Genomic DNA, 16265 nt, shown 5'->3' with positions numbered 1-16265 from the left:
TCCGATTTGCAAACGGATTTCACTGAAGCTGTAACTTTCATCCCAGAACATAGTTTAGGGGCCATTACCTCTTCAACTATAGTAATTTTTCTTTCGATTGCAAACGTAACCAGTTTTTCAATGGTGTAATGGTTTAACATAGAAAACGTACCGTTGGCTCTAGAATCTAATCTATCACTCCGATTTGCAAACGGATTTCACTGAAGCTGTAACTTTCATCCCAGAACATAGTTTAGGGGCCATTACCTCTTCAACTATAGTCATTTTTCTTTCGATTGCAAACGTAACCAGTTTTTCAATGGTGTACTGGTTTAACATAGAAAACTTACCGTTGGCTCTAGATTCTAATCTATCACTCCGATTTGCAAACGGATTTCACTGAAGCTGTAACTTTCATCCCAGAACATAGTTTAGGGGCCATTACCTCTTCAACTATAGTCATTTTTCTTTCGATTGCAAACGTAACCAGTTTTTCAATGGTGTAATGGTTTAACATAGAAAACGTACCGTTGGCTCTAGATTCTAATCTATCACTCCGATTTGCAAACGGATTTCACTGAAGCTGTAACTTTCATCCCAGAACATAGTTTAGGGGCCATTACTTCTTCAACTATAGTAATTTTTCTTTCGATTGCAAACGTAACCAGTTTTTCAATGGTGTAATGGTTTAACATAGAAAACTTACCGTTGGCTCTAGATTCTAATCTATCACTCCGATTTGCAAACGGATTTCACTGAAGCTGTAACTTTCATCCCAGAACATAGTTTAGGGGCCATTACCTCTTCAACTATAGTCATTTTTCTTTCGATTGCAAACGTAACCAGTTTTTCAATGGTGTAATGGTTTAACATAGAAAACGTACCGTTGGCTCTAGATTCTAATCTATCACTCCGATTTGCAAACGGATTTTACTGAAGCTGTATTTTTCATCCCAGAACATAGTTTAGGGGCCATTACCTCTTCAACTATAGTCATTTTTCTTTCGATTGCAAACGTAACCAGTTTTTCAATGGTGTAATGGTTTAACATAGAAAACGTACCGTTGGCTCTAGATTCTAATCTATCACTCCGATTTGCAAACGGATTTCACTGAAGCTGTAACTTTCATCCCAGAACATAGTTTAGGGGCCATTACCTCTTCAACTATAGTCATTTTTCTTTCGATTGAAAACGTAACCAGTTTTTCAATGGTGTAATGGTTTAACATAGAAAACTTACCGTTGGCTCTAGATTCTAATCTATCACTCCGATTTGCAAACGGATTTCACTGAAGCTGTAACTTTCATCCCAGAACATAGTTTAGGGGCCATTACCTCTTCAACTATAGTCATTTTTCTTTCGATTGCAAACGTAACCAGTTTTTCAATGGTGTAATGGTTTAACATAGAAAACATACCGTTGGCTCTAGATTCTAATCTATCACTCCGATTTGCAAACGGATTTCACTGAAGCTGTAACTTTCATCCCAGAACATAGTTTAGGGGCCATTACCTCTTCAACTATAGTCATTTTTCTTTCGATTGCAAACGTAACCAGTTTTTCAATGGTGTAATGGTTTAACATAGAAAACGTACCGTTGGCTCTAGATTCTAATCTATCACTCCGATTTGCAAACGGATTTCACTGAAGCTGTAACTTTCATCCCAGAACATAGTTTAGGGGCCATTTCCTCTTCAACTATAGTCATTTTTCTTTCGATTGCAAACGTAACCAGTTTTTCAATGGTGTAATGGTTTAACATAGAAAACGTACCGTTGGCTCTAGATTCGAATCTATCACTCCGATTTGCAAACGGATTTCACTGAAGCTGTATTTTTCATCCCAGAACATAGTTTAGGAGTCATTACCTCTTCAACTATAGTCATTTTTCTTTTGATTGCAAACGTAACCAGTTTTTCAATGGTGTAATGGTTTAACATAGAAAACGTACCGTTGGCTCTAGATTCTAATCTATCACTCCGATTTGCAAACGGATTTCACTGAAGCTGTAACTTTCATCCCAGAACATAGTTTAGGGGCCATTACCTCTTCAACTATAGTCATTTTTCTTTCGATTGCAAACGTAACCAGTTTTTCAATGGTGTAATGGTTTAACATAGAAAACTTACCGTTGGCTCTAGATTCTAATCTATCACTCCGATTTGCAAACGGATTTCACTGAAGCTGTAACTTTCATCCCAGAACATAGTTTAGGGGCCATTACCTCTTCAACTATAGTCATTTTTCTTTCGATTGCAAACGTAACCAGTTTTTCAATGGTGTAATGGTTTAACATAGAAAACGTACCGTTGGCTCTAGATTCTAATCTATCACTCCGATTTGCAAACGGATTTCACTGAAGCTGTAACTTTCATCCCAGAACATAGTTTAGGGGCCATTACCTCTTCAACTATAGTCATTTTTCTTTCGATTGCAAACGTAACCAGTTTTTCAATGGTGTAATGGTTTAACATAGAAAACGTACCGTTGGCTCTAGATTCTAATCTATCACTCCGATTTGCAAACGGATTTCACTGAAGCTGTAACTTTCATCCCAGAACATAGTTTAGGGGCCATTACTTCTTCAACTATAGTCATTTTTCTTTCGATTGCAAACGTAACCAGTTTTTCAGTGGTGTAATGGTTTAACATAGAAAACGTACCGTTGGCTCTAGATTCTAATCTATCACTCCGATTTGCAAACGGATTTCACTGAAGCTGTAACTTTCATCCCAGAACATAGTTTAGGGGCCATTACCTCTTCAACTATAGTCATTTTTCTTTCGATTGCAAACGTAACCAGTTTTTCAATGGTGTAATGGTTTAACATAGAAAACGTACCGTTGGCTCTAGATTCTAATCTATCACTCCGATTTGCAAACGGATTTCACTGAAGCTGTAACTTTCATCCCAGAACATAGTTTAGGGGCCATTACTTCTTCAACTATAGTCATTTTTCTTTCGATTGCAAACGTAACCAGTTTTTCAATGGTGTAATGGTTTAACATAGAAAACGTACCGTTGGCTCTAGATTCTAATCTATCACTCCGATTTGCAAACGGATTTCACTGAAGCTGTATTTTTCATCCCAGAACATAGTTTAGGGGCCATTACCTCTTCAACTATAGTCATTTTTCTTTCGATTGCAAACGTAACCAGTTTTTCAATGGTGTAATGGTTTAACATAGAAAACGTACCGTTGGCTCTAGATTCTAATCTATCACTCCGATTTGCAAACGGATTTCACTGAAGCTGTAACTTTCATCCCAGAACATAGTTTAGGGGCCATTACCTCTTCAACTATAGTCATTTTTCTTTCGATTGCAAACGTAACCAGTTTTTCAATGGTGTAATGGTTTAACATAGAAAACTTACCGTTGGCTCTAGATTCTAATCTATCACTCCGATTTGCAAACGGATTTCACTGAAGGTGTAACTTTCATCCCAGAACATAGTTTAGGGGCCATTACCTCTTCAACTATAGTCATTTTTCTTTCGATTGCAAACGTAACCAGTTTTTCAATGGTGTAATGGTTTAACATAGAAAGGGGCGTGGCCTGGAGGCAGAGCTGAATGGCTGTGTGAGTCTGCAGCTCTGAGAGACACACTGCTAAAGCAACTCACAGCACCTCCAAAAATCAGATTTTTTGCAGGAAGATCGAGGGGGAACACTCTCTGACCATCATGGACCCCAGAAGAATCACTCCTAAGAGGAAGAAAGACTCCCCCAAGCCGAGGAAGCTTGAGGCCTGGTACACAGATCCAGACCAAGATGGCCGCCGCCATGAGGGAAGAAGAAGCAGCAGCAGCTACTACCAGGGTGAGCAGAACGACCCACTACCGCTGCGAAACGCCTTCTCACCCCTCTACCACCTGGAGGATACAAAAACCGCCGCTCAATTCCCCCCAGAACCGGAGAACGAAGGTGGGTCCCGCGGGCAGAATTTACGCATGCGGAGCAGCGCACGCGTACTTTCACGCGTACAATTTGATGACGAATGCGTACATGTAAGGGATCCACGCGTACAATCTAGCGGCCAACGCGTATTTTCACCAGAACACCCAGGCGTACAAACAGAAGCCCAACGCGTATTTCCAGGCGACCAAAACCAAGATGATAGTGAAGAAGATGAAGATGACTCTTCCACATCTCCCTCTACACGTAGCCCAGCCAAATCCAAGAAAAGACTGGAAAATCAAGAGGATCTGGAAGAACAGGATTTCCCGGACTTGATCGAGAAATTTCCGAATTCTGATCAACCCATTACCCAAACCTTTTTCAGGGACTTTATGATCTCCTTCCAGAAAATGATCCAATCAACAATGCAAGCTGAAGTGAGGAAGTTGACGAATCAATTTACACAGTTTGCGATCTCTACAGATAAAAGAATGCATACGGTCGAGCAAAAGGTGAAACAATTCGCTCAAGCACACAATGAACTTGTGGACTCACACAATGAGGTATACGAAGACGTCCAATGGATGAAAGAAAAAATAATCGGCTCAGAGGACCGTAATAGACGTAACAACGTCAAGATCAGAGGAATTCCTGAATCAGTCACCACGGAAGGATTACAAGAATATGTTAAAGACATAATCAAAACCACACTTCCAAACGTTCCTGACTCGGAGTTGGTTTTGGATCGTACACATAGACTGCCGAAACCCAGTTTTCTCCCTGAAAAAGTTCCTCGAGATGTCATCACTCGGGTGCACTTTTACCACGTAAAGGATCAATTTCTGGCCTCAACAAGGAAAGGGAAAAAACTCCCAGATCCCTACCAAGAACTGACTCTTTATTCTGACTTGTCGCAGATGACCTTGAAAGCTAGAAGGGAGTTTGGCCCAATTACCGCGACACTAAGACAAAATCATATTGCCTACCAATGGGGTTTCCCAACCAAACTCCTACTAAGAGAAAATGGAAGGATCATCGCTCTACATTCTCCTAAAGAAGGATTTGAACTGCTACACCGATGGAAACTTCAGACTGTGAACGTGAACGTTAAAGAAAGGAGACTTGCCCTTCCTCCTGCAGAAACCCAACAAATGGAATGGACCCATGAGAAACCAGAGGGTGAGAAATCCTCCTCAGCAAGTGGAGGAACTTAAAACTACACTCAGTGGTCTCATGCCACAAACTTTCCCCCTAACAGGACCTTCTCCTCGGGATACTTATCCCCCTTTTCTGCTTTCAGAGGAGAATCCCCTGATAATCCTTGGAAAGGATTAGGTCTTTTAGACCCATGGTAATTGATGCATGCAACATGTTACACTGCAATGTTCTTTTTCTTGTTGTTGTGTGTTTTCTATTTTTCAGCAACTGTTACAGGATCCAGCTTCCAACTTGTTCAAAAAGCTTCTACTTTGGGAACTGGTCCTACGATAAGTATAAGTACAAATATGCACTATATGGTCTCATATTCCAATTAACCAACTTTCTTTCCACCAGCTATGGACTACATAAGATATGTTTCTTGTTTAACAGAATTCTTTCAATCATTTGTCTGAGGTTTTATACTGACGGTTTCGACCTAAAAATGTTTTTATTATGTAACTGCAATTCTCAAAAAAAGAATGTCGCAAAAACTTAATATTCTCTCCCTAAATGTGAGAGGAGTAAATTCCTACAGGAAAAGATTCTTAGTTAATAAATTAGCTAAAGATGAAAAAGTAGACTTGTTATGTCTCCAAGAGACACATTTAAATTCCAAAGGGGCAGCTAAGTTTAAACTGCAGAATTTCTCTAAGATCTACCACGCCACTCTACCTAGCAAAAAGAAAAGAGGAGTATGTATTGCAATACGCGATTCATTAGGATTTGAACAAATAGATACTTATAGCAGCATAGATGGTAGACTGGTGGTCGTTGTGGGGAAAATTAACTCTCAAGAATTCACAATAGCAAATATTTATTCCCCCAACTTGCATCAGTCTAGCTTCTTAAACAAAAAATTAAACAAAATTACGAAGATGAAGAAAGGTGCATTGCTTATCACGGGAGATTTGAATGCAGTCACAGACCCATCATTGGATCGCTCTTGCACCATAAGAAAAAACCCGGCTAACATACAATCTAATCTAGCAAACTTCGAATTATATGATGTGTGGAGATGTCTGCACCCACAAAGTAGACAATACACCTTCTTCTCTTCTATGTATCATTCCTTTACTAGGATTGACTATATCCTAACTGACAAATTTACTCTCCCCTTGTTTTCAGATGTGGAAATAGGAAGTAGAATATGGTCAGACCATGCCCCACTATCAGCTAAAATTGATTTACAGGGACCTCCCTGTAATAATACCTCATGGAGAATGAACAAAACAGTTCTTCATTCCGAACACTCTTTTCCTAGTATCAAAAAAGACCTAGAGGAGTACTTTAGGTTTAACGACACAGAGGGAATCTCTAGATCTACCCTATGGAATGCGCATAAAGCATACATTCGAGGTATCTTTATGAAACACAGTGCAATTTTAAAAAGGAAATTTAGGGAAAAAACTGACAAATTACTTCATGAATTAAAATCTTTGGAGAAAGAAGTATCTATGAACAAGAGGAAAGACTTAATATCAAAATTAGAACGAACAAGACAAGAATTGGCAGAGAACTTGTATGATCAATATGACAAGTGGCAATCCATACTAAAAGAGAATTGGTACTCGGACAGAAATAAAGCTGGGAAAGCCATGGCTTTAAAAATCAAAGGCCGTAGAGTCAAACAGAGAATTATAAAAATTAAAAACCCCATTTCAAATATTATCGTTCATCACCCGAATGACATAGTAGACTCCCTTGCCACATATTATAAAAAATTATACAACCTTAGTGAGGACCCCCAAACACATTCCCCAGACCAACAGGAGATTGATCATTATTTAGATAAGATTAACTTACCTCAACTATCAGACTTTGAAATTAAACAAATCAATATCCCATTCACCCAACAAGAGGTAGAATTAGCAATTAAAGCCTTAAAAAAGGACAAGGCACCGGGAGTTGACGGCTTTGTGAACGACTATTATAAGAAATTTACCGACATCTTATCCAAACCTCTAGTAGATATGTTTAATGAGGTGGCAACTCTCGGCGTCTTTCCCAAAGAATCTCTCTCTGCAGTAATCACTACTATCCCTAAAGAAGGGAAAGACCCCACAGATCCAGGGAACTATAGACCCATCTCTTTATTAAATACTGACCTCAAGCTATATGCTCGCATAATAGCTAACAGATTAACTCCCCTTATTCCGCAACTAATTAAACCCGACCAATCAGGCTTTGTCAAAGGAAGAGGAACAAACGATAGCACTAGGAAAGCCCTCGCTCTTATGCATGAAATTAAACTCTGTCGAACGCCTACCCTCTTCGTCTCTTTAGATGCGGAGAAGGCGTTCGACAGAGTTAACTGGAAATATATGTCCAGCGTCTTAACCAAATTCGGTTGTATAGGTACTATGCACAAAGCTATAATGGCCCTATACTCAAACCCTTCAGCAAGAATCCTGTCATCTGGAACTATGTCTTCTTCATTTAATATTACAAACGGAACACGTCAGGGATGCCCCTTATCCCCTTTGATTTTTATTATGACCATGGAACCCCTGGCGCAAAAAATTAGAGATAACAAAAATATACATGGTATACGATTAAAAGACTCAGAGACTAAAATTGGATTATTTGCTGATGATGTCTTGTTGTATCTACAAAAGCCAAAAATATCTTTAACAAATTTAAAATCAGAACTTGAAGAATTCTCCAAAATATCTTATTACAAACTAAACGAGAATACAACAGTGGTTATGCCATGCAATGTCCAATCAAAAGCAATCCAAGATCTTAAAGACTCCTGTACATTCACCTGGACTGACACATCCATCAAATATCTCGGTATCTTCCTTACACCATCGATTTCCTTACTATACAAGGAAAACTTTGACCCATGGATCAACAAATTAAAACTCAAATTAGAAGCGTTATCAAAATTAGAATTTTCTTGGATGGGCAGGTCTGCCGCTTTCAAAATGATGATATTACCACAATTTTTGTATCTATTTAGAAATATTCCAATTAAAATCCCCCAAAAATTATTTTCCTCTATCCAGAAACAGATCAATAAATTTGTTCTGATGAACAAGTCCTCAAGGCTATCACACAAAATTCTCACCACTCACACCTCTGAAATGGGCATTGGTGTGCCAGATATAGAAAAATACTACAAAGCCACTATACTGGAGCAATCCAGAGCAATCTGGACTAAAGATGACACAAAACATTGGGTATCAATCGAAGAATCTCAACTACCTGATAATGATTTTACCACATTCCTAGAATCCAGATTAAATTGGAAAGTACCCCCAAAAGTATCTAACCCTATTACTGCCAACACTTTAAGAATTTGGAAAGAATTCACAAAACTTTGCAAGAAAGACCCACTAGCCAAACCCAAAAAAATACCTCTAATAAATCTGAACATGGCCTTGAGAAACTTGTCGGTGAACAATTGGATTGATCATGGTATAGAATGGATAGATGATTTGTTGAACAATATGGAGATCAGATCTTTTGAAGATTTTGTATCTACTTATAACATACCCATAATTGATAAACCAAAATACTTTAGAATACGCACATTTTTGACAAAACACGAATCTAATCCTATTTCACTTCCTCCCCAAATTGGGAAACTACTTGATCCTCAAAACTATAAATCTAAAGGTACTTCAATATTCTATAGATCACTTTTGTCCCTAAAAGACGAAACCCCGAAATGGCAGCTAAGGAAATGGCAGGAGATCTTACAAGAGGATATAGAACAAGATGATTGGGCATTAGCATATAGATCCTTAAAAAAGACAAGCCACTGTATATCTAATCATGAGAATTTTATCAAACTTATCTGGCAATGGTACCTTACCCCAGAGAAAATCGCAAAATTCGACGATAAAGTGTCTCCCATGTGCTGGAGAAATTGTAATAACACAGGTTCTCTTGTTCATATTTTCTGGAATTGCCCAAAGATTCATAAATTATGGAAAGAAATTACCCAGCTTCTTAAAAAATTGCCTGTGTCTCTCTCAAACATTCCACTAGGAATGGCTCTGCTGCATTTAAAAACCACGGACTTGCCTTCTAGAGAAAGACTAATTTTCAACCACATCATGATCACTACCAAAATCTGCATCGCAGAAAACTGGAAATCTCCAGTAATCCCAACAGCTATAGAAATTATAAAAAGAGTGGAATCAAATCTATTAGCGGAAAGAGCTTGGGCTTTAAGATGCGGAGATGTACAGTCCTTTCTGGACAAGGCAAGTCAGTGGTCAATTATTTATCCTGAAACTAAACTCTTTAACCAGTAGATTCCCCCAACCTCCCTCTCACATTCAAAAATTCAAGGTCGACACTGTCAGAAGGAAGCTTATGATTCAACTTATTTCCCCATAGCTGAAAGTACTAAAGTATAAAGAGACTCACATTTAGTGGACAAGACCAGCTCACAAAGCTGTATACACTAGACTAATCTAGGGTACTCACCTTAGATTCATTTAGCTTAGCTTAGCTTAGCTCAGTTTTAGTTTAGTTTAGTTTGTTTTTGTTTTAGTTAGTTACTAACTGCAAACTGTCAAACCTAACAACGAGTTATATTAGATGGGAAATAGTCATACCTCATGAGGAATGACATAATGACACAACATGAAGCTGTTGGAATCACCATTCCCTATACCGCATTATATTTCACCAGACCTAAGAATCCATAAAGTAATAATACAATATGTGGACGCGTCCTTGGGGATCTCTGTAGGCGGGTAGGACCCCCATTTCCCTAAGGTACAGCTCCACCAAACATCTCATTTTAAGTACAATGGACAAAGGTGAAATATTTAAAATCGTTGATCAACACCCTTCAATCCTCAGTACATACAACCAAGATAAAAATCCAACATCCATCTTAACAAAAAACCCTATCATAACAACAGTTTATCTGCCTATATGATATGATGTAACAATGCTATAACTGTTGAAATTAATAAAAACCACGGCAATATACCATGGGATGTATGTAATAATGAGATGCTATGACTCATATAATGCTTTATATACTATGCAATATCTGTTGTTTACTCAATGTGTCATTCATTTGACCACTGTATGTTTAATTTGAAAAAATTTCCAATAAAAAATATTGTGATTGGTTTAACATAGAAAACGTACCGTTGGCTCTAGATTCTAATCTATCACTCCGATTTGCAAACGGATTTCACTGAAGCTGTAACTTTCATCCCAAAACATAGTTTAGGGGCCATTACCTCTTCAACTATAGTCATTTTTCTTTCGATTGCAAACGTAACCAGTTTTTCAATGGTGTAATGGTTTAACATAGAAAACGTACCGTTGGCTCTAGATTCTAATCTATCACTCCGATTTGCAATTGGATTTCACTGAAGCTGTAACTTTCATCCCAGAACATAGTTTAGGGGCCATTACCTCTTCAACTATGGTCATTTTTCTTTCGATTGCAAACGTAACCAGTTTTTCAATGGTGTAATGGTTTAACATAGAAAACATACCGTTGGCTCTAGATTCTAATCTATCACTCCGATTTGCAAACGGATTTCACTGAAGCTGTAACTTTCATCCCAGAACATAGTTTAGGGGCCATTACCTCTTCAACTATAGTCATTTTTCTTTCGATTGCAAACGTAACCAGTTTTTCAATGGTGTAATGGTTTAACATAGAAAACGTACCGTTGGCTCTAGATTCTAATCTATCACTCCGACTTGCAAATGGATTTCACTTAAGTTGTAACTTTCATCCCAGAACATAGTTTAGGGGCCATTACCTCTTCAACTATAGTCATTTTTCTTTCGATTGCAAACGTAACCAGTTTTTCAATGGTGTAATGGTTTAACATAGAAAACTTACCGTTGGCTCTAGATTCTAATCTATCACTCCGATTTGCAAACGGATTTCACTGAAGCTGTAACTTTCATCCCAGAACATAGTTTAGGGGCCATTACCTCTTCAACTATAGTCATTTTTCTTTTGATTGCAAACGTAACCAGTTTTTCAATGGTGTAATGGTTTAACATAGAAAACGTACCGTTGGCTCTAGATTCTAATCTATCACTCCGATTTGCAAACGGATTTCACTGAAGCTGTAACTTTCATCCCAGAACATAGTTTAGGGGCCATTACCTCTTCAACTATAGTCATTTTTCTTTTTATTGCAAACGTAACCAGTTTTTCAATGGTGTAATGGTTTAACATAGAAAACTTACCGTTGGCTCTAGATTCTAATCTATCACTCCGATTTGCAAACGGATTTCACTGAAGCTGTACCTTTCATCCCAGAACATAGTTTAGGGGCCATTACCTCTTCAACTATAGTCATTTTTCTTTTTATTGCAAACGTAACCAGTTTTTCAATGGTGTAATGGTTTAACATAGAAAACTTACCGTTGGCTCTAGATTCTAATCTATCACTCCGATTTGCAAACGGATTTCACTGAAGCTGTAACTTTCATCCCAGAACATAGTTTAGGGGCCATTACCTCTTCAACTATAGTCATTTTTCTTTCGATTGCAAACGTAACCAGTTTTTCAATGGTGTAATGGTTTAACATAGAAAACGTACCGTTGGCTCTAGATTCTAATCTATCACTCTGATTTGCAAACGGATTTCACTGAAGCTGTACCTTTCATCCCAGAACATAGTTTAGGGGCCATTACCTCTTCAACTATAGTCATTTTTCTTTCGATTGCAAACGTAACCAGTTTTTCAATGGTTTAACATAGAAAACTTACCGTTGGCTCTAGATTCTAATCTATCACTCCGATTTGCAAACGGATTTCACTGAAGCTGTAACTTTCATCCCAGAACATAGTTTAGGGGCCATTACCTCTTCAACTATAGTCATTTTTCTTTCGATTGCAAACGTAACCAGTTTTTCAATGGTGTAATGGTTTAACATAGAAAACATAGCGTTGGCTCTAGATTCTAATCTATCACTCCGATTTGCAAACAGATTATACTGAAGCTGTATTTTTCATCCCAGAACATAGTTTAGGGGCCATTACCTCTTCAACTATAGTCATTTTTCTTTCGATTGCAAACGTAACCAGTTTTTCAATGGTGTAATGGTTTAACATAGAAAACGTACCGTTGGCTCTAGATTCTAATCTATCACTCCGATTTGCAAACGGATTTCACTGAAGCTGTATTTTTCATCCCAGAACATAGTTTAGGGGCCATTACCTCTTCAACTATAGTCATTTTTCTTTCGATTGCAAACGTAACCAGTTTTTCAATGGTGTAATGGTTTAACATAGAAAACGTACCGTTGGCTCTAGATTCTAATCTATCACTCCGATTTGCAAACGGATTTCACTGAAGCTGTAACTTTCATCCCAGAACATAGTTTAGGGGCCATTACCTCTTCAACTATAGTCATTTTTCTTTCGATTGCAAACGTAACCAGTTTTTCAATGGTGTAATGGTTTAACATAGAAAACTTACCGTTGGCTCTAGATTCTAATCTATCACTCCGATTTGCAAACGGATTTCACTGAAGCTGTAACTTTTATCCCAGAACATAGTTTAGGGGCCATTACCTCTTCAACTATAGTCATTTTTCTTTCGATTGCAAACGTAACCAGTTTTTCAATGGTGTAATGGTTTAACATAGAAAACGTACCGTTGGCTCTAGATTCTAATCTATCACTCCGATTTGCAAACGGATTTCACTGAAGCTGTAACTTTCATCCCAGAACATAGTTTAGGGGCCATTACCTCTTCAACTGTAGTCATTTCTCTTTCGATTGCAAACGTAACCAGTTTTTCAATGGTTTAACATAGAAAACGTACCGTTGGCTCTAGATTCTAATCTATCACTCCGATTTGCAAACGGATTTCACTGAAGCTGTAACTTTCATCCCAGAACATAGTTTAAGGGCCATTACCTCTTCAACTATAGTCATTTTTCTTTCGATTGCAAACGTAACCAGTTTTTCAATGGTGTAATGGTTTAACATAGAAAACTTACCGTTGGCTCTAGATTCTAATCTATCACTCCGATTTGCAAACGGATTTCACTGAAGCTGTAACTTTCATCCCAGAACATAGTTTATAGTCATTTTTCTTTCGATTGCAAACGTAACCAGTTTTTAAATGGTGTAATGGTTTAACATAGAAAACGTACCGTTGGCTCTAGATTCTAATCTATCACTCCGATTTGCAAACGGATTTCACTGAAGCTGTAACTTTCATCCCAGAACATAGTTTAGGGGCCATTACCTCTTCAACTGTAGTCATTTTTCTTTCGTTTCAAGGGTGTTTATTGAAGAAATAAGAACAAGAAAATTACATAAACATGTAAACATACCATTCCCCCCTTAGGGGGTCATCATTATAGCATATATCAGGATAGTTTTGCAAGGTTTAACAATAACAAGACTAGGATGTTTAAGCATATACAACTATTGCCATTGCCTTATTTCAACATATTTTAAGGGGAAAGGGGGGGAAAGGAAAGCCGAGGGGAAAAATAAGGATTAGGACGGGTAGGGTGGGAATAAAATGACGGGGACATGGGTGGGAATTCCACTACATGCCAATGTACCCCATCACTTAGGTAGGTAGGAAAATTATGGAAAAGGGGGAGGGATAAAGGGTAGGGGGAAAAGGGTGGGTAACATCTACTAATTGCTTATTTATCAGATTACATGCCAGGGGTAGCAAACAAAGTAATGTACCTGTATATCTCACACATAACCATCATGGATCTAAAAACTATGAAGAGTATATGATAGGCCTTGATTATCTTGCCATATGATCCAGGGGTCCCAAGTTTTAAAGAAATTCTCCATTCTATCTCGAATCTTTGCTAATATATGCTCCGAAAGCATGGTGTCATTTAAGCTTTGAAAAACTTTGTCAGGTGAGAGGGAAGGAGAGCGCCAAGTTGCGGCCAGATGCCGCTTGGCTTGAGCCATGATAAATTGCAATAACTTATATGGGGCGTATGAAAGGTTAGATGGCTTATTGCCCAATAATGCTACAGTAGCATCTAGTGTAATAGATTTGCCCAAAATTAAGCTAGCTTTCGTAAATATGGCCTTCCAGAAAGACTGTGCTCGGGGACAAGCCCACCAAATATGCCACATGTCACCCCGTATCGTGCATCCCCTAAAACATTTATCTGAATACGTGGGAGAGAACATGTGGAGTTTAGCGGGTGTAAGATATGCTCTATGGAACAGTTTGGTGGATGTTTCGATGGATGAGTAGAATAAGCTACTCTTCGTTAATTGTGAGCAACAGTGTGACCATTTGACATCAGAGAGGACCATACCACATTTCTGTTCCCAATCTAGTTGGCATTTTAATTTCGAATCCATGTCAAAGTTCATGAATATGTTATATAAATCGGATATGAGGCCTCCTTCTAAGGATCGTCCTTTGCATCTTGATTCGAATGGGGTGTATACTAAGGTTTCATTATTGCTATCTAATGATCTTAGGAATTGGAAGATTTGATGGACTCTGTAGCATTCGTTGGAGGGGACAGAAAATTCCTCCAGAAACTTGGAGACATGCATTATTTTAGAAGCTCTCATGAACTTGCCTACTGTGACCAATCCCTTTTCTAACCACCATCTAAACAAAGTTCCACTTTGGCCCAGAGGAAAGTCAGGGCTCTTAAATAGATGAGTCATACATGAAATAGGTGCCTGTAGGCCATAGTGAAACCTATATTTAGTCCAAAGCTTAAGGGAGTGAGCTGATAATGGAGAAAGCTTTGCTATAGATTGCACCGGGATATTTTTGGCCCACATCGTAGCTGGAAGTGATAAAGGACTGATTAGTTGAGACTCAAGAGATACCCACAATGGGGCGGCACTACCTGAGTTAACCACCGCTAATTGCGACATTTGAGCTGCTAAATAGTAGTTCCACAAGACAGGGGCTCCCAGACCACCTCGATCTTTAGGTCTGGATAGAGTAGCATATTTGATCCTAGGTTTACGCTTTTTCCATATAAAAGCCTGAATCTGCTTCTGGAGATTATGGAGGGCCCCTTTTTTAACCAGCACTGGTAGAACCCTGAATAAATATAATATGCGGGGCAATAGTGTCATTTTAACCGATGTTACTCTGCCTAATAAGGAAATAGGAAATTCGTTCCATATTTGTAGGTCATTGCTCAATTTCCTATGTAAAGCTGGGTAGTTATAATCATATAATTTGGCCGGGTCCAACGTGAGGTTAATGCCCAGGTACTTAATGAATTTTGGTTGAATTTGTACTCCTAGAGATTTAGCTATAATTTGGGCTTCTGGAAGGGGAGTTTCGGTGATCATTAGTTCAGATTTATCCAAATTGAGGTGAAGACCTGAAAAGGAAGAAAAATTTTGGATAATTCTAAATAAATTTGGAATTGTGACTTGGGGGGAAGATAAGGTTAAGAAAATATCGTCGGCAAATAGGCTAATCTTATGTTGCCTACTGCCAATGCGTATCCCCTGCACTTCATCTGCTCTGCGTATGGCGCTAGCCAGGGGCTCCATCACCAGTGCAAAGATGCCCGGCGATAACGGGCATCCCTGTCTAGTGCCACGCTGAATAGGAAATGACGCTACTTCAGGAGATGGCATCTTAAGAGAAGCAACTGGGTATGAATATAAGGCGTCTATAGCCTTCATGAAATTGCCCATAAAGCCAAAAACCCTCAACACTCTCTTCATGTATGGCCATTTGATCGTATCAAACGCTTTTTCCATGTCAAGCGCTAAAAGCGCGAGTTTAGTTTTCATGCGTTTGCAGTGATGCTGGATTGCTACTATTTTTCTTATGTTGTCCGAGGCTTGTCTAAATGGTATGAAGCCGACTTGGTCTTTATTTACAAGGGCGGGAAGAACAGTGTTGAGTCTTTTGGCCAAAATTGAGGTAAATAATTTGTAGTCAATCCCTAATAATGAAATGGGCCTATAATTCTTAACCAACAAGGGGTCTCTATTAGGTTTCGGGATGACAACAGATGACAACAGATGCTAAGAATTCGGGCGGAGGCACGGTTCCCTTCATTATGCTGTTATAGAATTTAAGAAGATACGGGGATAGAATATATTCAAACTTTTTATAGTAAGATGCCGTAAGGCCGTCTGGACCGGGAGCTTTGGGTCTTTTCAACTTTTTAATAGCCTCATGTAGCTCCTCTGAATTTATATCATAATTGAGAGATAGTGCTGTGGGAATTGTTAATGAAGTAGAAATATTACGT

Source organism: Hyperolius riggenbachi, chromosome 5, assembly GCF_040937935.1.
Source record: "Hyperolius riggenbachi isolate aHypRig1 chromosome 5, aHypRig1.pri, whole genome shotgun sequence".
NCBI lineage: Eukaryota > Metazoa > Chordata > Amphibia > Anura > Hyperoliidae > Hyperolius > Hyperolius riggenbachi.
The sequence above is the reverse complement of the archived record's forward strand: the minus strand, read 5'-3'. Positions refer to the sequence as shown.